The sequence below is a fragment of the Rana temporaria genome, chromosome 4 (assembly GCF_905171775.1).
Source record: "Rana temporaria chromosome 4, aRanTem1.1, whole genome shotgun sequence".
Taxonomy (NCBI): domain Eukaryota; kingdom Metazoa; phylum Chordata; class Amphibia; order Anura; family Ranidae; genus Rana; species Rana temporaria.
The window spans coordinates 248656002-248679214 of NC_053492.1; the positions used below are offsets into that span (position 1 = coordinate 248656002).

Below are 23213 nucleotides of genomic sequence, written 5' to 3' on the forward strand. Positions count from 1 at the left end.
TTACTACAGCCAGTCCGTCTTTTGATAAAGGATCAAGACCGAAAAAAGGCTGCCGATCAGCTCCCAATCGACGCTCTTAGCCAATGGCTGAGAACGGTGACCAAAGTGCTCTGGCGGAGGAGGTGCCCCCCTGTCAGGAGACAATATAACAACGGAAGAGATCGCTGTACTAACATTGGATTGTTAGTATAGCGGCTCTGACCTGAGCTTTCAGTATTTTTTAGTTCAGCCTGCTGGGTTGAACAAAAAAAATTGTGGTGTATTCTAGGCTTTACAGGTACTAAGAAGGCGATATGTTGCCCGCTCATTGCCTGTTTTAACTCTCAAAATGCTGACTCACTCTCAACCTTGGCGTTTCAGAGGGCGTTTGACAGGCAGTGAGAAGGAGACATGTCACCTCTTTGCCACCTGTTTTAACCCACCAAATGCTGACCCACTGTGCTGCAACCTTGGCCTTTTTACATGGTCTGGCAGGCGGTGAGGAGGAAACATGTTGCCTTCTTGCCAGCTGTTTCAGCCCACAAAATGCCAGCCCACTGTGCTGCAAGCACTTTAATTGAATTCACTTGAATAAGTACCGCCTGAGGAATGTGACACACTGTTTATTTTTGCAATGAATCAAAGTATCATGGATGCACAGCCCTGAGTGGCTACATTTCTGTGTGTGTGAGGAGTGGGGGTGGGGGGTAAATTCTGTGCTTGAATTGCTTGCTTTTACTGCTGGCTGCATGAACTTGGTTGGACAAGTGTGGTGAGTGTTGTGTGGTGGGTGTGTGGATATATATATATATACATATATAGTGGTGCCCATACATGTAGTGGCGGTGTGCCATATAGAGGGCCTCCAGGGATGCCGGCCGGTCACATGACTCCTCTACCTGTACACACAAATGGGTCTCCTCATCCTCATCCCACCAGATGGACCAGCCATGTCTACACAACAACCCGGGAACCTTCCAGCACAGCTACTACTATCACCACTTGTCAGGGAAGGGTTCCTCTACTAAATCCTCCATATTCCGGGCCAGCTGCTCCCTTCTACAACCTGCCATGGCACGCGAGGGGGAGGGCTGGACCAATCACCACCAAGCCCCCCAGGTGCGTTCGTCCCCGAGTATTCATATAGAGGGGGGATGCGCGTGCACGGTGTCAGTGCGCGCCCCCCGCGCCTCTCATCCCTCCTCCAGGTCCCGTGTTCTCTCCCCGTACTCCGGGCTGCAGCCTGTCGATGCTGAATAGGGGAGAGATGGAGGCAGCGCCGAGCATTGGGAGCTCCGAGCCCCGCTTCACCGAGCCATACGTATAGGAAGGACAGTCCTTAGAGCCCTTCACCCGAGGTAAGTCATGGGGGTCACAAATGGGGGCCACCCCCCTCTATGTCATCCATTCCATCCATCCCTGACTGACTGCAATCATTAGCCATCCTCTACATCCCAACAATGCAAGGAGGATGGAGATCTCTCCTCCGACACATTCCCCTCTCATCCGAGGATGTCTGTCTGTCTGTCTACTACAGTGCTACCCATCCCCCCTACAGACATGGACCACCTACCTTCCTCTACACCACCTGACACTGACCACTTACCTGTCTACTACCCGTCCTCCCTACAGACATGGACCACCTACCTTCCTCTACACCACACCACCTGACACTGACCACGTACCTGTCTACTACCCATCCTCACTACAGACATGGACCACCTACCTTCATCCTACACCACCTGACACTGACCACTTACCTGTCTACTACCCGTCCTCCCTACAGACATGGACCACCTACCTTCCTCTACACCACCTGACACTGACCACTTACCTGTCTACTACCCATCCTCCCTACAGACATGGGCCACCTACCTTCCTCTACACCACCTGACACTGACCACTTACCTGTCTACTACCCGTCCTCCCTACAGACATGGACCAGCTACCTTCATCCTACACCACCTGACACTGACCACTTACCTGTCTACTACCCATCCTCACTACAGACATGGGCCACCTACCTTCATCCTACACCACCTGACACTGACCACTTACCTGTCTACTACCCATCCTCCCTACAGACATGGACCAGCTACCTTCATCCTACACCACACCACCTGACACTGACCACTTACCTGTCTACTACCCGTCCTCCCTACAGACATGGACCAGCTACCTTCATCCTACACCACCTGACACTGACCACTTACCTGTCTACTACCCATCCTCACTACAGACATGGACCACCTACCTTCCTCTACACCACCTGACACTGACCACTTACCTGTCTACTACCCATCCTTACTACAGACATGGACCAGCTACATTCATCCTACACCACCAGACACTGACCACTTACCTGTCTACTACCCGTCCTCCCTACAGACATGGACCACCTACCTTCCTCTACACCACCTGACACTGACCACTTACTTGTCTACTACCTGTCCTCCCTACAGACATGGACCACCTACCTTCATCCTACACCACCTGACACTGACCACTTACCTGTCTACTACCTGTCCTCCCTACAGACATGGACCACCTACCTTCCTCTACACCACCTGACACTGACCACTTACCTGTCTACTACCCATCCTCACTACAGACATGGACCACCTACCTTCCTCTACACCACCTGACACTGGCCACTTACCTGTATACTACCTGTCCTCCCTACAGACATGGACCGCCTACCTTCCTCTACACCACCTGACACTGACCACTTACCTGTCTACTACCCATCCTCACTACAGACATGGACCACCTACCTTCATCCTACACCACCTGACACTGACCACTTACCTGTCTACTACCCATCCTCACTACAGACATGGACCACCTACCTTCATCCTACACCACCTGACACTGACCACTTACCTGTCTACTACCCATCATTACTACAGACATGGACCACCTACCTTCCTCTACACCACACTATCTGACACTGACCACTTACCTGCCTGCCTGCTACCCATCCTCTATCTATCTATCTATCTATCTATCTATCTATCTATCTATCTATCTATCTATCTAAAGTGAGTACACCCCTGACATTTTTGTAAATATCTTATTATATCTTTTCATGTGACAACACTGAAGAAATTCCACTTTGCTACAATATAAAGTACACACAAAAAGGGGGGGGGGGGGCTCCCTGGATCCACCGCAATTAAATCTACAATGTAGGGGAGTAATGGTACATTAAGTAATCAAAACTCGTCCACATGGGGCCCAAGGGACGCAGTTGAGTTAGATCCAAATCGCATAAACAGAAGGAGGTAATATAGTTCTCTCAAGTGGGTATAGATGTATTCATCCACAGTGTTTTGGTATGCCCACTTGTGAGAACTATATTCCCTCCTTCTGTTTACAATGTAAAGTAGTGATTGTACAGCTTGTATAACAGTGTAAATTTGCTGTCCCCTCAAAATAACTCAACACACAGCCATTAATATCTAAACCGCTGGCAACAAAAGGGAGTTGGGCCCAATTAGCCATTTTCTCTCCCCGGTGTCATGTGACTCCTTAGTCAGGTCTCAGGTGTGAATGGGGCGAAGGTGTTATCTCTCTCACTCTCTCATACTTATCAATGGAAGTTCAAAATGACACCTCATGGCAAAGAGCACTCTGAGGATCTGAAAAAAAGAATTGTTGCTCTATATAAAGATGGCCTAGGCTATAATAAAATTGCCAAGGCCCTGAAAATGAGCTGCAGCACGGTGTCACACGTGTGTGGTGGCAACTACGTGAAGAGCACAAAGACAAGTGTGTCTTGCCTACAGTCAAGCATGGTGGTGGGAGTGTCATGGTCTGGGGCTACATGAGTGCTGCTGGCACTGGGGAGCTACAGTTCATTGAGGGAACCATGAATGCCAACATATACTGTGACATACTGAAGCAGAACATGATCCCCTCCCTTCAGAGACCGGGCCATAGGGCAGTATTCCAACATGATAACGACCCCAAACACACCTCCAAGACGACCACTGCCTTGCTAAAGAAGCTGAGGGTAAAGGTGATGGACTGGCCAAAATTGTCTCCTGACCTAAATCCTATTGAGCATCTGTGGGGCATCCTCAAACGGAAGGTGGATGAGCACAAGGGGCCAGATTCAGGTAGACTTACGACGGGCGTATATGTAGATACGCCGTTGTAAGTCCGAATCCGCGCCGTCGCAACTTTAAGCATATGCTCAAACTGAGATATGCTTAAATGTTGCTAAGATACGGCCGGCGTAAGTCTCCTACGCCTTCGTATCTTAACTGCATATTTACGCTGGCCGCTAGGGTCATGTACGCTGATTTACGCCTAGAATATGTAAATCAGCTAGATACGCCTATTCACAAACGTACGCCCGGCCGTCGCAGTAAAGATACGCCATTTACGTAAGGGGTTTTCAGGCGTAAATATAAACCACCAAAAACATGGCGCAGCCAATGTTAAGTATGGACGTCGGAAACCGCGTCAAATTTTTAAAATTTTACGCCATTTGCGTAACTCGTCCGTGAATGGGGCTGGCCGTAATTTACGTTCACGTTGAAAGCATGACGATTTGCCAACGTCATTTGGAGCATGCGCACTGGGATACGTCCACGGACGGCCCATGCGCCGTTCGATCGAAACGTCATTTACGTGGGGTCACACTTAATATACATAAAACACGCCCACAGCTTCAACATTTGAATTAGGCGGGCTTATGCCGGCCCTAATACGCTACGCCGCCGAAGTTAACTTCGGCGGCAAAATCTTTGAGAATACCATACTCGCCTCTCAAAGTTACGGCGGCGTAGCGTATAGGAGACACGCTAGGTCTCTAACATCCACCAGCTCTGTGATGTCGTCATGGAGGAGTGGAAGAGGACTCCAGTGGCAACCTGTGAAGCTCTGGGGAACTCCATGCCCAAGAGGGTTAAGGCAGTGCTGAAAAATAATGGTGGCTGCGCAAAATATTGACACTTTGCACCCAATTTGGACATTTTCACTTAGGGGTGTACTCACTTTTGTTGCCAGCGGTTTAGACATTAATGGCTGTGTGTTGAGTTATTTTGAGGGGACAGCAAATTTACACTGTTATACAAGCCGTATACTCACTACTTTACATTGTAGCAAAGTGTCATTTCTTCATTTCTTTAGTGTTGTCACATGAAAAGATATAATAACATATTTACAAAAATGTGAGGGGTGTACTCACTTTTGTGATGTACTGTATATATCTATGTATTCTTTATCTTACTTAGGCTGGCCATACATTATACCATTTTCTTATTCAATTTCCTTTAGATTTACCTCCAAGTATGCAGTATAAGGGCCTGCCTGATTGCATGCAAATTATAAGTGTTTAGGTTTGACCTGTTTTTGGTAAATCTAAAGGTAAGTTGTACAAGAAAATGGTATAATGCATGGCCAGCCATACTTTCTTTCAAATCAATCTATCTATCTACAGCCTGAGATGAAGACAGACACCATTTTTGTTTTATCCATCTGTATTTACTCAGTGCAACTTATAACATCCAAGTCAAACATATAACACGTCTAAAAAAAAAAAAAAATCAAAAACAGAATCACTAGGTTGGAAAAAGGATCACCCCCTTGTGTTAGTATTTTGTTGAACCTCCTTTTGCTTTAAAGCGGAGCTCCACCACACAAAAAATATTAAAAGCCAGCAGCTACAAATACTGCAGCTGATGACTTTTAATATTAGCACACTTACCTGTCCTGGAGTCCAGCGACGTCCGCAGCAGAAGACGAGTAATCGATCGTCACTCTGCTGCCCCAACCGCCATCCTCGGTGAGGGAACCAGGAAGTGAAGCATTGCAGCTTCACTGCCTGGTTCCCTACGGCGCATGCGCGAGTCTCGCTGTGCCGTGCTCACTGGTCCCCGCTGTGTTCTGGGAGCAGAGTGTTTCCCAGAACACAAGGGGGGGGGACGGGATCTGACGTTCTGCCCGCAGTCTACCCGCAGACTGTGTGGCCGGAAGTGGGTGCAAATACCTGTCTTAGACAGCTATCTGCACCCCCTCCCCCTGAAAGGTGCCAAATGTGACACCGGAAAGTGGGGTGGGTTCCGATGAGTGGAAGTTCCAATTTAGGGTGGAGCTCTGCTTTAATTACAGCCTTTAGTCTGTTGGGATGCCTCTACTAACTTTGCACATCTAGACTTTGCAATATCTGCCCACTCTTCTTTGCAGAACTGCTCAAGTTCAGTTACATTTGATGGTGACTGTTGATGGACTGCAGTCAAATCATTCCACAGATTTTCAATGATGTTTAAAGTGATTGTAACCCTTTTATTTTTTTTAAAAACTCTTCCCTTCACTGTGCAGTCTGTTTTGCACAGAGTGGCCCTGATCCTCGGCTCTTGCGGCTCCACCCTGCATTGTATTACCCCCCTAGAAGAAGCCCTCTCCCGGGGGGGGTTACCTTGTGGGAGCATTCGGCGAAGGGCTCAGCCCCGCCCCCGGCGCCCACGTCATTGGCTTTGATTCACAGCAGTGGGACCCAATGGCTGCGCTGCAATCAATCTATCCAATCAGGGGCTGAAAACCACTGGCGGAGGAAGAGTGGGTCTCCGCCAAGGGAAATTCCAGGGCTCAGTGTCATGGATGTTTAGTATGTTAGGCAGCTTACCTCCTCTCCATGTGTTCATTAGAGGCCAGACTTCCTTATCTGGCTGCCTTTTATCATCTCTCCTCCCTGTATGGCTCCACCCCAGGACATCCCAGGAACTCTATATTAACTAGTGCACTGCAGGTCTTCTTTGCTGTTCAACATTGTTTGTTAGCTTGTGTTCCTGCTTGCCGTGTGCTACATTAATATCTTTGTGTACCGACTTTGGCTTGTCTCCGACTTCTCCTGTTTGCCTGTGACCCTGACCCTCGGCATGTCCCTTGGTTAATTGACGTCTGCTTGTTGCCCCGACCTCGGCTTACCCTCCACTATCGCTTGTGTCCTGTGTGCTGCTTCCCCTCTCTCCCTACGGAGCGTGACCTAGGGCACTCCAGGGGCCGCGACCTGGATTCAGCTGCAGCGAAGGCCATCCTCACCACTAGAGGCTCTGGTAAACACCAAGCTGGGTCTTAGACTCCACGCCCTGGGGAATCTTGGGCTCGAACTGCCTGTAGGATCTCGGTTTGTTCCCCAGCGAACCTCTCCTCCATATCCGCTCTGTGGTCCGTCCGCAGCAGTCGGCTATAAGGTTCACTACCCTGACCCCAACGGGGTGCACTTGTCACCTGGCCACAGGTGACCTGACACTCAGGTGAGTAAAACGGGGGGGCTAAGAGGCTGGTCACTAGAAGAAGTTTTTTTTTTTTACTTTAATGCTTGGAAATGTATTAAGGTGAAAAAACACGAGGGTTTACAACCCCTTTAAGTCTGGGCTCTGGCTAGGCCAAGCAAGGGCTTTCACATTTTTCTCCTTCAACCATAGTGTGCTATTTTTTGCTGTGTGCTTTGGGCCATTGTCATGTTGGAAGGTAAACCTTCTTACCATTGACAACTTTCTAGCAGAGGGCAACAGATTAAAGAATTTGATAGTATTTTGCCCCATCCATTGTTCCTTCTATCCTGACAAGTGCTCCAGTCCCTGCTGCAGAGAAAAACTCCCATAACAGGAGATTACCACCTCCATGCTTTACTGTAGGGATGGTGTTATTTGGATGGTGAGCTGTATTGGATTTCCACCAGACATATCGTTTGGTGTTGAGGCAAAATAATTCAATTTTAGTCTCATCTGACTATAAAAAACCTTTTCCTTGTGGCCTCAAAATCTTCAAAGTTTGTTTAACCACTTCCTTACTGGGCACATATACCCCTTCCTGACCAGGTGAAATTTCAGCTTGTGGCACTGCGTCACTTTAACTGACAATTGCGCGGTCGTGCGACGTGGCTCCCAATCAAAATTGACGTCCTTTTTTCCCCACAAATAGAGCTTTCTTTTGGTGGTATTTGATCGCCTCTGCGGTTTTTATTTTTTGCGCTATAAACAAAAATAGAGCGACAATTTTTTAAAAAAAAACAATATCTTTTACTTGTTGCTATAATAAATAGCCCAATTTTTTTTAAAAAACATTTTTTTCTCAGCCTAGGCGATACGTATTCTTCTACATATTTTTGGGAAAAAAAATAAATAAAAAAAATCGCAAGAAGCGTCTGGTTTGCGCAAAAGTTATTGCGCTTACAAAATAGGGGACAGAATTATTATTATTATTTTTTTTTTTTTACTACTAATGGCGGGGATCAGCATTTTTTTTGTGACTGCGACATTATGGCGGACACATCGGACACTTTTGACACATTTTTGGCACCATTCACATTTATACAGCGATCAGTGCTATAAATATGCACTAATTACTGTATAAATGTGACTGGCATTGAAGGGGTTAACACTAGGGGGTGAGGAAGGGGTTAAATGTGTACCCTAAATTGTGTTCTAACTGTAGGTGGAGGGGGGGTGACTGGGGGAGGTGACCGATCTATGTCCCTATGTACAAGGGACACAGATCGGTCTCCTCTCTCCCCTGACAGGACATGGATCTGTGTGTTTACACACAGAGCTCCACGTCTTGTCCCTGTAGCCGCCGATCCCGAGTCCCTGGCGGACATCACGGCCGCCGGCACTCGCATCGGCATCTCAGCGATGCGGCGAGCACGCGCGCGCCGCCGCCGGACGCGCGGGCAGGCCGTAAAAACACGGCTAGTTAGAGATTCAGAACCACCCCGCGGCCGTATAAAGTCGTAAGGTCGTCGGGTAGTGGTTAAGGTGGTCAGATGAGACTAAAATTTAATGATTTGGCTTCAACACCAAACGATATGTCTGGTGGAAATCCAATACATCTCACCATCCAAATAACATCATTCCACCAGTAAGACCCCTTTCACACTGAGGCGCTCAAAAACTGACCATAAAACGTTGGGCATTTTTGCTGTGCTTTTGCGGCACTTTAGTGTCGTTTTGCGGTGTTATTAGTGCACTTTTTTAAAGCCACTTGACAACATGACCTTAACCACTTCCATACCAGGCACTTACGCACCTTCCCGCCCAAGCCAATTTTCAGCTTTCAGCACTGTCGCACTTTGAATAGCAATTGCGCGGTCGTGCGACGTGGCTCCCAAACAAAATTGCCGTCCTTTTTTCCCCACAAATAGAGCTTTCTTTTGGTGGTATTTGATCACCTCTGCGATTTTTTTTTTTTGCGCAACAACTAAAAAAAGACTGAAAATTTTGAAAAAAAAATTACGTTTTTATTTTTTTCTGTTAATGTTTTTGTAAATAAGTAAGTTTTCTCTTTCAATTATGGGCACTGATATGGCGGCACTGATGGGCACCGATGAGATGGCACTGATGGATATCGATGAGGTAGTACTGACGGGCACAGATGAGGTGGCACTGATTGGCGGCGCTGGTATGCGGCACTGATGGGCACACATAGGCGGCACTGATAAGCACACATAGGCGGCACTGATGGGCACACATAGGTGGCACTGATGGGCACTCATAGGTGGAACAGATGGGCACTCATGGGCGGCACTTATGGGTGGCACTGATGGATACTTATGGGTGGCACAGATGGGCACTGATAGGTGGGCACTGTGCATGGATGGGCACTGTGGGGTGGCACTGATGGACACTGTGGGGTGGCACTGATGGACACTGGGGTGGCACTGATGGACACTGTGGGGCAGCACTGATTTACCCATGTTGCCAGTCAGTGCCCATTTGTGGGCACTGATTGGCATCTTTTTTATTTTTTTTAAGCTTTTTTTTTCAAGACTTTTTTTTTTGTTTGCCCTTCCCTGGTAGTCCAGGGTGGGCTTCCCTGGTGGTCCAGTGTGGCGATCCGAGGGTGGGCTGCGCTGATAAACAATCAGCGCGAACCCCCCCTGTCAGGAGAGCCGCCGATCGACTCTCCTTTACTCGCGTCTGTCAGACGCGAGTGAGGAAGAGCCATCAACGGCTCTTCCTGTTTACATCGTGATCAGCCATGATTGGACACGACTGATCACGTGGTAAAGAGCCTCCGCCGGAGGCTCTTTACCGAGATCGGAGATGCAGGGTGTCAGACTGACACCCCGCATCACCGATCGCCGCACTGTGCGCCCCATGAAATCCTGCAGGACGTCCATGGACGTCCAGTCAGGATTTCAAAACCACTTCCTGTACTTAAATCGACCATAGGCCGGGCCGGAAGTGGTTAAAAAAAGAAAGAAAAAAAACCTGTTCATTTCAATTGACAGGGGCATTTTTGAGGCTCTTTTTAAAGCGCTCCAAACATGCCCCAAAGATGCTGCTTGCACGACCTTTTGCACTGCACCTCCAGTGTACTGCCCCAGTGTGTAATGAATAGGAAGAAGTTTTCTGGGGCTTATCAGGTGCTATTTTTAGCGCAAAAACACCTGAAAAGTGCCTCAGTGTGAAAGGGGTCTAAAGCATGGAGGTGGTAATATCCTGTTATGGAGGTGTTTCCTTCTTTCTTTCAAATCAATATACCTATCCAACTTCTTTCTTTCTTTCTCTTTCTCTCTCTGTATTTCTTTCTCTCTCTCTCTCTTTCTTTCTTTCTTTGTTTCTTTCTCTCTCTCTCTTTATTTCTCTTTCTTTCTCTGTCTTTCTTTCTCTCTCTATTTCTTTCTTTCTTTCTTTCTTTCTTTCTTTCTTTCTTTCTTTCTTTTTCTTACTTTTTCTTTCTTTCTTTCTTTCTTTCTTTTTTTCTTTCTCTTTCTTTCTCTCCCTTCATTCCTTCTCTGTCAAATCAATATACCTATCAAACTTCTTTGTTTCTTTCTTTCTCTTTCTTTCTTTCTCCGTATTTCTTTCTCTCTCTCTCTCTCTCTCTCTCTCTCTCTCTCTCTCTCTCTCTTTCTTTCTTTCTTTCTCTGTCTTTCTTTCTTTCTTTCTTTCTTTCTTTCTTTCTTTCTTTCTTTCTTTCTTTCCTTTCTCTTCATTCCTTCTCTGTCATCTGTTTACAATTTATTATTTATATTATTTATTATTAATTTTGATTGTTTATCATTATCATTAAGTTGATGCACTTTGATTAACACGTGTCATGTAATTGACAAAATCCTTCACATGTGGGTTAAATGATTTAATTAGTAATTGTGTGGTCTAATGTACTTGTGTTTTTGATACATGCAATCCTTTGTGCGATGTGCTATTTACCTTTGTCATTTTTTCAATTATCTATCTATCTATCTATCTATCTATCTATCTATCTATCTATCTATCTATCTATCTATCTATCTATCTATCTATCTTTCATTTTATCATCTTTCTTTCGTTCTTTCTCATATATCATGTCATTTACAAAATCCATCACAGGCAGGTTCAATAATTCAGTGTGTATTTTAATATGTATTCCAGATTTGGTAATTGTGTGGTGTATAGTATTGTTGTGTTTATAACACATGAAATCCAGGAGCTCTTAACTGTGTACAACTTATGTAGTATTACTTTTTAATCCTTTGTAAATGATTTGCATGCAGATAGTATTACTTCTCCTAGTTCTCCTGTGACAGCCTTGGGTGTTATACATAACTTTGGATATCTAAGATTGACTTTGAATTTTGTGACTGATTTGTCATGATGACAAGAAGAGAGATCTATTTAATAAATGTGAATATGACCTTTGGTGGAAATGGGATAATTCAATTGAGAGCTCTGACTTTCCTCTAATCAGTACATACTTGGAATGTGTAATCATGGCACTCACTTGTATATAAATCCGAATGAAAGCTTACAGCATCACTTGGAGTGTGGGCACACTGACTTTTTGAGCACCTGTAAAGTATACAATAATGGACAATATTATATACTGTATTAGAAAAAAAGAATGTTATTATGTTTTGTGGGCTTCAAAAAACTTGCAACATCCCGTGGCGAATATCCATATGTATGTGATGTGAACAGTGAGTGATCTCACAGCTATGTATGTATATTAGATCTGAAAAGTTATTAGAAATGTCCTTGTAGTATTCCACGTTTGTTGGGCTAAGCTGATGTAGAACACAGCTGCATACTATGCAGCTCGAGCTGCAGAATAAGATAGGGAATATATTACTGTCACTTTGCAGCCCTAGCACATTTTTATCTTTTCTTTGCAGCCAAGAGATGTTGGACCTTCCTTAAATGAGTCCTTTGTTTGGTTGTGTTTGCTGTCGTTGTTATTGTCCCCTTTGGTACTGATTGCTACTACATATGAATTGATCATTTTCTTCTAGTCGTCCTGAGCCCTGCTTCATTTTACTGTGTCATACAGTAATGCATGATCATACTGCAGCATTTTGTTGTATTGCAATTTGTGCTGTTTAGAGGCTTTCTTTGGGATATCATACATTTGATAATTACAGGACTCAACTTTTTTTTTTTTTTTTTTAAGATGAAAAGCTAAAATTGTAATTGATTACCTTATTGGTACACAAATGTAGTAAACTGGTCTTGCAAAAAGGATTGTAGCGTGAATAAAATGCTTTTGTGTAATCTTGTGACACATTCAATTTGTAAGGAGCAGAAATGTTCAGCCTAACCATGAGCATGCTTCAAAGAGATCCAGTAATTTAAACATTGTCTAATCAAATAGGGGCTCCCTGTTTTACTGAAAGATGATGTTTATGCTAAAGCTGAACTAACCCCATCGATTTCCCCAAAAAGTTACATTTAAAGCAGATCTTCACTGCATCTGAGCACCACAAACCAAAAAAACACTATTTAATTTGTTTTTAATATTCAAAGGAAACTCCCCCATCTATCCATGTCTCTATGCTTTATTTTGAGAAAAAACACCCCTTCTAAACTGAACAGCTGTGCCGGGTGGGCACAAGTCTGACCACTGGATTACAAATAGGCTGTGCTACCAAGTAGAATACAAAGAAGAAAACTGACCACACTGGAATAGATGTGTTACAAAGCCTGGCGTGATCAGTTTGAAATATGAAAATTAGGGAGACTTGCAGGATCACCAGGTATTTCACATGAAGGAAGCAATGCAGATAAAACAGGATAGGTTTAAAGTATATGGTAACGCAGACCTATTTTAGAAATTTAAAATGCTGGGGTAACAAACTTTAATTCATGCCATGGAATGATACCAGTTACAGTACAGTTGCTTGTTCTCTCAACCAAACTGTCAATTCATCAAATGGCTGCTGTCATAGCTAATCACACATGAAGCACTATAGATACTGCAGATCAAACAGAGACTAAAGTCAGCCACAGAAAGTTTGAATCTCAGCCGGTGCAGCAGGGACCGGCCGAGATTCGAAGCATGAATGGGCAGACTAAATGTACCCAATTGATCCACTTGGGTACAACCAGCCTGTCAGAATAGGGAGGAAAGAAAATCATCTATGGCCGTCATAAGATGGCAGCTACTGTGGCTCTAAGGGACAGCAGGGTTTAGTTCCATTTTAAGTCCTAACAGACAGCTTTAGCCTGATTTTCAGTCATATGAGCAGAAAACATCTGTGATGGATCATACTTCCCTGTGACCAATCTCTCCAATCTTTTTTCCTTGTATTGTAGTGGTATGTTGACACCAAAGTCCCAATCCATCATTCACGGCAGATCACACATGAGCATACAGTGCCTCAATCCTTAATGAGCAGCTACCAATCATCACATCAACATGTGACCTTCTAACAATCACATTGTGATTGAGGACTGGTGTTGGTTAGGGAACAAATGATCTTGGGATTGCAGAAATGATCACAAGTGCTTCTGATCGTGAACTGACTTCATTATCACCTGCATTCTACATAGTTGTGACTTTCAATATATTTTCTAAAGCACACTATGGCAATAATTTTCATAACATGCTTCATCATATGGCCTTTTATCATGATGATGATCATTACCATAATGAAATACACATTGCCTTTTTACAGACCATTTCATCCTTCTGTGACTCTTTTGTGTTTTGGTTTAGACATGCTTATTCTATGGTGACACATGCTGGCTTATGTAATAATATTTGCAAAGAGTCACAAATCAAGCTTTAGCAACTTATGCTGGCCATACACTCCACGAAAAATCGTCCGAACGAACTTTCGAAAAACGAGCGTTCGGTCGTGAGCGCAAACGATAGTGCCATCATGTAATGACCGATCGTTCAGTGGACATAAATAAAAAAAAATTGGTTCGTTTTTTTTACATATACCTAGTGCAGAAAGTTCAGACGGGAAACACATTAACCTTCCGATTTATCGTTCGTTTGGCAGAAAATTTCCAAATGTGTCCTTCATTTTTTCGGCACAAAACGTCCCAACGATTATTGATTTTGTGCGCATTAACTGGTTGAAAAACGAAAGAACTGTCTGGACGACCGATTTTCGGCCGAATTTTCGGATAGTGTATGGCCAGCATTAGTATGGGATTCAAAATGTTATTGTAAACACTGATCTTAGTATTGCTTTGCAAAAAAAAGTCTATCTATACATTTTTTTTATTAGCGTGGGGAATTATTAAATCATTGTTAGTTTTCTTATTTCATATTGCTATCTAAGGGGTTCATTTACTAAAACCAGAGAGTACAAAATCTGGTGCAGCTCTGCATAGAAACCAATCAGCTTCCAGTTTTTTTTTTGTCAAAGCTTATACAATTGAACAAGCTGAAGGTAGAATCTGATTGGCTACCAGGCACAGCTGCACCAAATTTTGCAGTGTCAAGTTTTAGTAAATCATTCCCTATGTCCCTTCTCCAAATGAGTGTTTATCCCTCTTGGACAACTCCCACTGGAACAGATTTCTATATTGGAGGATTACCCCTCTATTCCTATTTAGATAAGAAATATATATTTTTGTGTGGGGTTCAAAATTCACAGTCCTGGTGAAATAAAGTGGTTTTAAAGGATAAAGGTCTTTTACCCTAATGTATTCTCTGCATTAAGGTAAAAAAACATTCTGAGTGCAGCTCCCCCCCAAGCTTTGATGTCTGTGTCTATAGATCGAGCCCACAGGTGTTCCACAATAGGAAGTGGCTTCCTATGGTGGCACAGCAAGAACAGGGGGAGGTCAGTGGCTGGTGAGGCACTGGCTAGTATCAGAGACAGATACACACAGGTTACATACGCCGTGACCGTTAGAGCAAGAGCAATCTATCACTAGACCTCCTCTGCAACTCTAAACATGTAAAAATATTTAAAGCGTCACCTATGGAGATCTTTAAGTACCGAAGTTTGGCAACATTCCACAAGTGTGCGCAATTTTAAAGCGTGACTTATTAGGTAACTATCTACTTGGTGTAACATCACGTTTCACATTATACAAAAAAATCGGGCTAACTTTAGTGTTTTTTTTTATACTCATGTTTAAAAAAAAAAAACACATTGAAAAATTGCTTCGCAAATACTGTGTACTATAAAAAGTTGCAACGACCACCATTTTATTCCTTGGGGGTTCTGAGTAGTTTTCTAGCAAAAAAAAATATGATTTTTACATGTAGGAGAGAAGTGTCAGAATTGGCCCAGGTGGCAAGTGGTTAATTCCTATAAGTAAGTAATATAAAAATAATCATTATATATTAAAATATCAGATATTGCGCCAAACAAAAGAAATAGCTGCTAAACACCACAATCAGACAAAAATTGTAATAGTGCAATAAAATAAAAAGTGTAGCGCTGTGAATGTGAATAGATTAAACAAACCATCAATTATAAAATCAACATAAGTGAGAATATGGAATATGACAATTCCAGATGTGAAAGTAACCAATTAGAAGAATGTAATATCCTATAGGTTATTACACACATAAACAGTACCTATAACCATGGAAGTAAATAGATATAATGTGATGTGACAAAAAACGTATAAAATATTATATATCACAAGAGTGAAATCAACACAAAAAATGGCAATCAAAAATACAGTTGAGGCTGTGTGTCTGAAACATGAATGTGTGGATAGCATAGAGCAACTGTAAAAAGTGAGATATAACAATCTTCATGAAGGTAAGTTGCAAAAGTCCAAAACCATTAACACTAAGCAGTTCATCAGTGGACATCCAAATGGGGGGAGACCTGTCCTAAGTCACGCTATACTCAATGCTTCAAGCGATCTATATATAATTGGTGTGCTGTAGAGAGTATCACCCGGGAGTGCCTTCACCGTTGGGCAGGGGGAGAAATAAATACTCTTACCCTCCAATGTGGACCCAGCTCACTGAGCGGTGGTGGATTGCCTGCGCTTAATTCACACCAAAGACTTTTAAGGACTGGATCTACAGAACACCCCCTTCTCTTCACTGGAAAAAAGCTTATTTGTCAGATCAACTGCTGCAACGTCAGGATCTGATGTACTAGGACCAAATGTGCCAAGCTAGGATTCCGCCAAAAAAGATCCGAACGATCGGCAGCATGTAAAACAAACAAACAGGTTTGTTTCCAGAAAGGACGGCAGCGAGCGACGTCTGTGTGCTCCTTTCCGTACGCGTTACGTTTCCACGAACTTCCTCAGCGGGACGTAGTTCAAAACCTAGAATGTCCGGGTGAATCCTAGACAGGTGGCAACCCTAGATAACACTACAGGTAAACTCAGATACACATGACACGACCACACCCGCGGCAGGGACACGGCACGGACTGATACTGTTGGGCTCCGCAGTAGGACCATTATACATTGTTTTTAAGGTAATTTACTATATTTTCAAAAACTGTACTCAAGCAGGTGGCTTAACAGACAAATTACTGAAGTTTAAAGTTTTAACTTCAAACCAGTAATTTCACAGTAAATAGATAAATAATAATCAGCGCCGTTCGGAAATGCACGTAAAGGCCCTAGGACAGCTCGGCTGACCTTGGCAAACCTCAGTAACAAGTAGACCTTGGCAAAGTATCAGTAACAAGTAGTTAAAGCGGAGGTCTCACCCAAAACAATTTTTCTAAGATTACATCCAGCATACTTACGACATGTAAAGTATGCTGGCATTTTTTTTTTCCGTACATACCTTGTAATTGTTATTTTTACCCAGGCTTCTGGGTTCTGATTACTGCGGGACTGGGCGTTCCTATTGAAAGCTTAGCTGATTGACGTCTGGTGAAAATCTTCCCATGTCGCATAAAGCGCGTCACCAGTTTTCCGTAAATAGCTGACCTGCGAGTCGGCGATATATGGCGCCTGCGCAGTCAGCTCGCATGTCGGCTCTTTACGGAAAACTGGTGACCCGCTTTATGCGGCATGGGAAGATTTTCACCAGACGTCAATCAGCTAAGCTTTCAATAGGAACACCCAGTCCCGCAGTAATCAGAACCCGGAAACCTGGGCGAAAATAACAATTGCACGGTATGTACGGAGAAAAATAAATAAATACCAGCATACTTTACATGTCGTTAGTATGCTGGATATAATCTTAGGCCCCGTACACACGTCCGAGAAACTCGACGGGCAAAACACATCGTTTTGCTCGTCGAGTTCCTTGTGAAGCCGCCGAGGATCTCGGCGAGCCAACTTTTTCCATTGACTAACGAGGAAATAGAGAACATGTTCTCTTTTTGGCCTGACGAGATCCTCGTCGGTTTCCTCTGCGAAAAGTGTACACACGACCAGTTTTCTCGGCAGAATACGTCTCCCATCGAGTTTCTGGCTGAATTCTGCTGAGAAAACCGGTCGTGTGTACGGAGCCTTAGAATTTTTTTTTGAGTGAACCTCCACTTTAAGTGAGTTTTCTACAATAACATTTCCAGTGTAGTTTATCAAAAATTCTTGTGAAAAATATTAAGCTAAGGCAGGACAGTACATAGGCTGCTCCTAATGGTTAAGATGTTTAACCACTTCTTGCCTGGTCTATAGCAGAATGATGACCGGGCGGTGGTTCCGTTAACCTGGCTGGATGTCATATTATGTCTTTCAGGATAACAAGCCTGAGCATACCCCACAGCAATCGGTGGTGTGTCACTGTGACACACTGCATCTCCGATCGTGGTAAGGAGCCTCTGACAGGGGCTCTTTATCATGTGATCAGCTGTGATCACAGCATTAACCAGGAAGTTCTGGTAATCGGCTTTTCCTTGGTTCGCGCTGACAGGGAGAGCCGATCGACGGCTTTCCTGTCGAGGGGGGGTGTGTGCTAATAATCAGCACATTGATTATGAGCGCAGCCCCCATCAGAGGTGCCCACCACAGCTGAAATTTAGTGCCCATCAGCCGCCAGTCAGTGCCCACCCAAATCGCCAATCAGTGCCCATCAAAGTGCCAATCAGTGCTCCATCAATGCCTGTCAGTACCTCCTCATCAGTGCTGCCTATCAGTGTCCATCAGTGCCACCTATTAATGCCCATCAGTGCCAGTCATCAGTGCCCATCAGTGCTGCATAGCATATAAGTGTAGCCTATTGGTGCCCATCAGTGCTGCATATCAGTGCCACCTGTCAGTGCCTATCAAGAATTCTAAATATTAGTGCCTCCTCATCAGTGCCCATCAGAGCCGCCTCATCATTGCCTTTTAGTACAGCCTTCAGTGTCCGCCAGTGAAGGAGAAAACACAATTTTATAACAAAAACAAAGAAAAACTTTTTTTTTATTTCTGTCTGATCAAATACCACCTTAAGAAAGATTTATTTGTGGGAATAAAATGATAAATATTTCGTTTGGGTACAGCGTTGTATGACCACGCAATTGTTATTCAAAATGTAACAGCGCTGAAAGCTGAAAATTCTCCTGGGCAGGAACCTGCATTGAAGTGGTTAAACGCAAGCTAGGTTTTTTGTCAGCGATTACATTTTTTGTAAGCACAAGTGTATCAGAGGGCCATAACCTATTACAGTGGTAGGAACCTCGGCCCTCCAGCTGTTGTGAATCAACCCCATGAGACATTGCAAGACCCTAACAATCGCAGGTATGACTCCTAGAGGCAGAGGCATGATGGATTTGTGGTTTCACCACAGCTGGAGGGCCGAGTTTGCCTAACTCTGACCTACTGTAGCTGTTCTGCAGCAAAATCCATCACTTCTTGCAAGGTAGGCTGGTGTATACAAGGCAGCTCCTTTCTGTCTTTGTTCTTGTGAAAATTGGCCACTGGCACCACATTTTCAAGACAATACGCACAGACCAAAATGTAAAGACAGAAGGCAGTAAGAACAGTGCCAAATTTTGAGCCAGAGGGCACAGAGTGTTCTCTTTCAAAGAAAAAAAAAAGTAGAGCTTTAGTTCTGTTGGACTTGAAGGGATAAACTGATTTTTAAAGAGAGTGGAAAAGGACAAGAGGGAGAGGAGGTGCCAGGAGGCAGAAATATTGGCAGCAGGGATAGCAACACTAACATTAACAGGGAAACGCGTTTGGTCTTTTCTGAGTTAAATGTATTTCAAATACATGTATTGGTTTTATTAATAATATCTGCAGGGAGGGAGGGTTTGATAGATTTATTCTAATAAAAGACTGCTTCTCAGTCACAAATCGACCCCCCCACCCCCTGCTTTAATGAAGACCCTCTCTGACATGATGTGAAGCAGGGCAGGCTAGTACCCCCAGACAGTGGAATATCCTTGACACCCAATAGTCCATAGTATGATCACTGGTCAGTGTTTTTCTTACAGATTTGCTGTTCCTACCTCTTGTTTGTTTGACCAGGGCAGGGACAGCCTTACCAGGGGAAATTCTTTTTTTGAAAGTATAAAAAAAAGTAATTATGTAAATAATGTTTAACAATAAAATATAAATAGTGACGGGGAAATGTTAATATGGGATTCCCACTCAATGAGTTGGAAAAAGGAGGTTGTTTTATTTAGCTAGTATGAAAGTAGTTGAACTGTCAAGCTAGCATATAGGTGTCGGGTCTGTAAGTGTTTGGGGGTATTTTTTTTTCCATTCTAGAAAAAACTTGACATGGAAAAAGTGGAAAGAGTAGGACTTGGTGCTGTTTTGAGCTTCATAACTTTACTCTGGGGAAAGGTTGGTAGCCTATGGCTATAGGATTGTATAGCCATAAAGTACCAAAGGTCAATGATTGAATAATTCGATTGAAATGAATCATATGTATAAAATGAAAATGTTACTGTAAGGCCACCCAGGCTAGAAATTTAAGGAAGGAGGCTGTTTTTACCAGTTCTTTATGTAGCACCCTGCCCTACGCAATTTAAATTTAGTTTTTAGCTCTGCAGTCTATTTTTCAGGTCTGATCAGGTCTATCCCTAAGCTTGGGGGTTGATTTCTCCTGCTTGCCTCTGAAAGAAGCTTCCAGAAATAGAGTAGGAGGGTAAGGCCCCTTTCACATTGAGGCGTTTTTCATGCGGTACAGCGCTAAAAATAGCGCTGCTATACCGCATGAAAAAATAATGCCCTGCAGGCTTCAATGTGAAAGCCCGAAGGCTTTCACACTGAAGCGGTGCGGTAGCAGGACCGCTCCAAAAGTCCTGCTAGCCGCATCTTTGGAGCGGTATAGGAGCGGGTGTTTACCGCTCCTATACTGCGCCTTCCCATTGAAATCAATGGGAAACTGCGGTAATACCGCCCGCAATGTGCCTCTGCAGAGGCGCGTTGCGGGCGGTATTAACCCTTTTTCGGCCCCTAGTGGGGGTTAATACCGCACCCCTAGCGCCCGAATATCGCAGTAAATATGACGGTATAGCGGCCAGGGCTGTGGAGTCGGAGTCGGAGTCGGGGGAACTTTTGGGTACCTGGAGTCGGAGTCGGCAAACAATGCACCGACTCCGACTCCGACTCCTACTAAATTTAGACTGGAATAAAAAATAAAAAAAAGCAAGTTTAAATGTCCCAATTCACAAAAAGTTATAATTAATGACTTCTCTACTGTAAGAATAAAGACCAATGCATGCAGTGCCTCACGTAACCGCAAAACAAACACGTTAAGAAGCATGCTTTTCATGTGCTTCACTATATGGCACGCAACGCACAATTAGGAGCTGCAATACTTATACTTTCCATAGTGTTGTGTTCTGCTTTTACAGGGAACGCATGTTAGAGAACCAGTGATGCCGGGTACACACGAGAGGATTTATCCGCGGATACGGTCCTCCGGACCGTTTCCGCGGATAAATCCTCTGAGGATTTCGATCCGCTGGAGTGTACTCACCATCGGATCGAAATCCGCGCCGAATTCACACCGCGGTGACGTGTCGCGCCGTCGCCGCGATGATGACGTGCGCGACGCTGTCATGTAAGGATATCCACGCATGCGTTGAATCATTACGACGCATGCGAGGGATGGGTTCGGACGGATCGATCCGGTGAGTCTGTACAGACCACCGGATCGATCCGCTGGAGCCGATTCCAGCGGATAGATTTCTTAGCATGCTAAGGCCCCATGCACACGAGACGCTGCTATACTCGAGTTCAGATGCATTTGGGCATTTTTTTCAACTGCACCTGAACACATTTAATGGTATCCTATGTGTCCATGCACACAATCACGTTTTTTGGCGTTTCAAAGCAGTTGGGTTTAGGGCCGTTTTTCCAAACCCAAAATTTTGGGTTCAGAAGCCTTCAGCTTTTGCGTTTTAGACGCAAATCGCGGCAAAACGCCGCTAGACGCGGCACAAATAGTTTGATTCTGAGCTTGGGGAGGGTCTACAGTGTTTTGGGGATAAACGCTGACAGCCGCAAATCGTGGTAAATCGCGGCAAAACGCCGCGCAATTCGCGGCAAAAACGTTTTTTGCCTTTGAAAAGCTGAGATTAGAGGCGTTTGTAATAGCGTCTCGTGTGCATGGGGCCTAAGAAATTTTTATCCGCTGGAAATCGGTCGGCCCGAAAAAAATCAGCGGAAAAATATGTTGTACACACCAGCGGATCTATCCGCTGGAACTGATCCGCAGATCAATTCCAGCGGATAGATCCTCTCGTGTGTACGGGGCCTAAGTGTCCAAATAAAAAAATTCCAACAGGAGTTTTATAAAGCACTAAAAGAAGTTGAAAAGTATGATCACTCATCAAAACTTACTGTTGAAGAAGCCATCCTTGTTTATCCAGAGATCGTTAGTGATGTGGCCAGAATAGTCACTGCAATGCCACCCACCCAAGTCAGTGTCGAAAGATTATTTTAAGCCCTAAAAATAATAAAGTCTGACTTAAGAGCCTCTATGAAAGAGGATCTGGCAGAGGCAATTCTCTTCCTTAGAACTCTACATTGAATTGATTTTAATTTGCTAAGCCTATAACTACATTTCAAGATTAATATAAACCATTTCTAGGTTTTACAGATTTTGTTTTTGGTTCATTATAGATAAGCTTTGTTTTTGTTCTAAAACAACCAAATAATGTGGTTTGTATTTTTGAACTGGTAAAGATCCTGTTCCTGATGTTTATGCCTGCTGCTACTATCCAGCCACTTGATTGTTTTCATTGTGTTTGTCTTTTGCTTAAACTGTGCAATACAGTAGACTGTTGGCTTCCTAGCCAGTAGTCCTGTGGTAGGTTGCGTTTCTTTCCCTCAAGGAATGTATAAAATACATTCGCATATTAATACAGAGGAGTCGGAGTCGAAAGTACATAAAACTGAGGAGTCGGAGTCGGAACATTTATCTACCGACTCCACAGCCCTGATAGCGGCGCTACAAATAGCGCAGCTATACCGTCACCGCACCTCCACTGCCCAATGTGAAAGCAGCCTTAGTCACCAAGTTATCAATATTTATCTGACCTTGGTCACTCCCTGGATGGGGGACCCCTTGGAGGTGTGGCTGGAGAGAAAATAAATGGTTGGAAGGGCCTGATCAGAGCTTTTCTCCTGGGGACTCTGCCACTGGGAGGCAGGCTGTGTTACTGAAGATTTGCTGCTGTAAGGACCTGGAGGAAGCTGGATTCAAAGACATTTGCTGCAGGACACTACTTTAGGAAGTAAGTCTGAAGAAGAATCTGAAGGGTGTCACAGGGAAGCTGGGTGGGAGAGGTTTCTGGACATTGTGAAAATGACCTTGCCTAGATCTTCAGTTGTGCCTGTGCTTTGAGGGCTACATGGACTGTGAATGTACATACAAAGTCTCAGACTAGTTGGCCTCCTCCAGCAATACTTATGGCAGCTACTAAAAAACTTTGCTTGAAAATTCTTCTTCTATGCCTGCATGTGTTTTGGCGTAGCCTGCACCCTTCTTCCTCTACCCACCTGTGCTCAAGTACAGGAAAAAATCTTCAAAAAGACACTCCTGGACTGAGTCTGAATTTTTTCTTGGCATGCTCTGGTTTTGGTACCTGGGGTGGAAGCCTCTGGACAGGTAAGAGAGACCTCTGTTATTGGCCCCTTTGAGGGTGAGCCCTACATTTACCACGCATGATTCTGGTGAACTAT

At 44.2% G+C, this 23213-nt stretch overlaps 1 protein-coding gene across 3 annotated transcripts in view; it reads left to right on the plus strand.

Moving 5' to 3' along the window:
* The first annotated feature begins 844 nt into the window (after window positions 1-844).
* Window positions 845-23213, plus strand: part of FUT9 (fucosyltransferase 9) — a 285138-nt gene continuing 262769 nt past the window's right edge. For 2 of the 3 annotated variants that reach the window (XM_040350122.1, XM_040350123.1), the window contains exon 1: window positions 845-1337. The gene's annotated coding sequence lies outside the window, so the exon portion shown is untranslated. The remainder of the gene's footprint in view (window positions 1338-23213) is intronic. The other variant, XM_040350121.1, reaches the window with a different exon arrangement.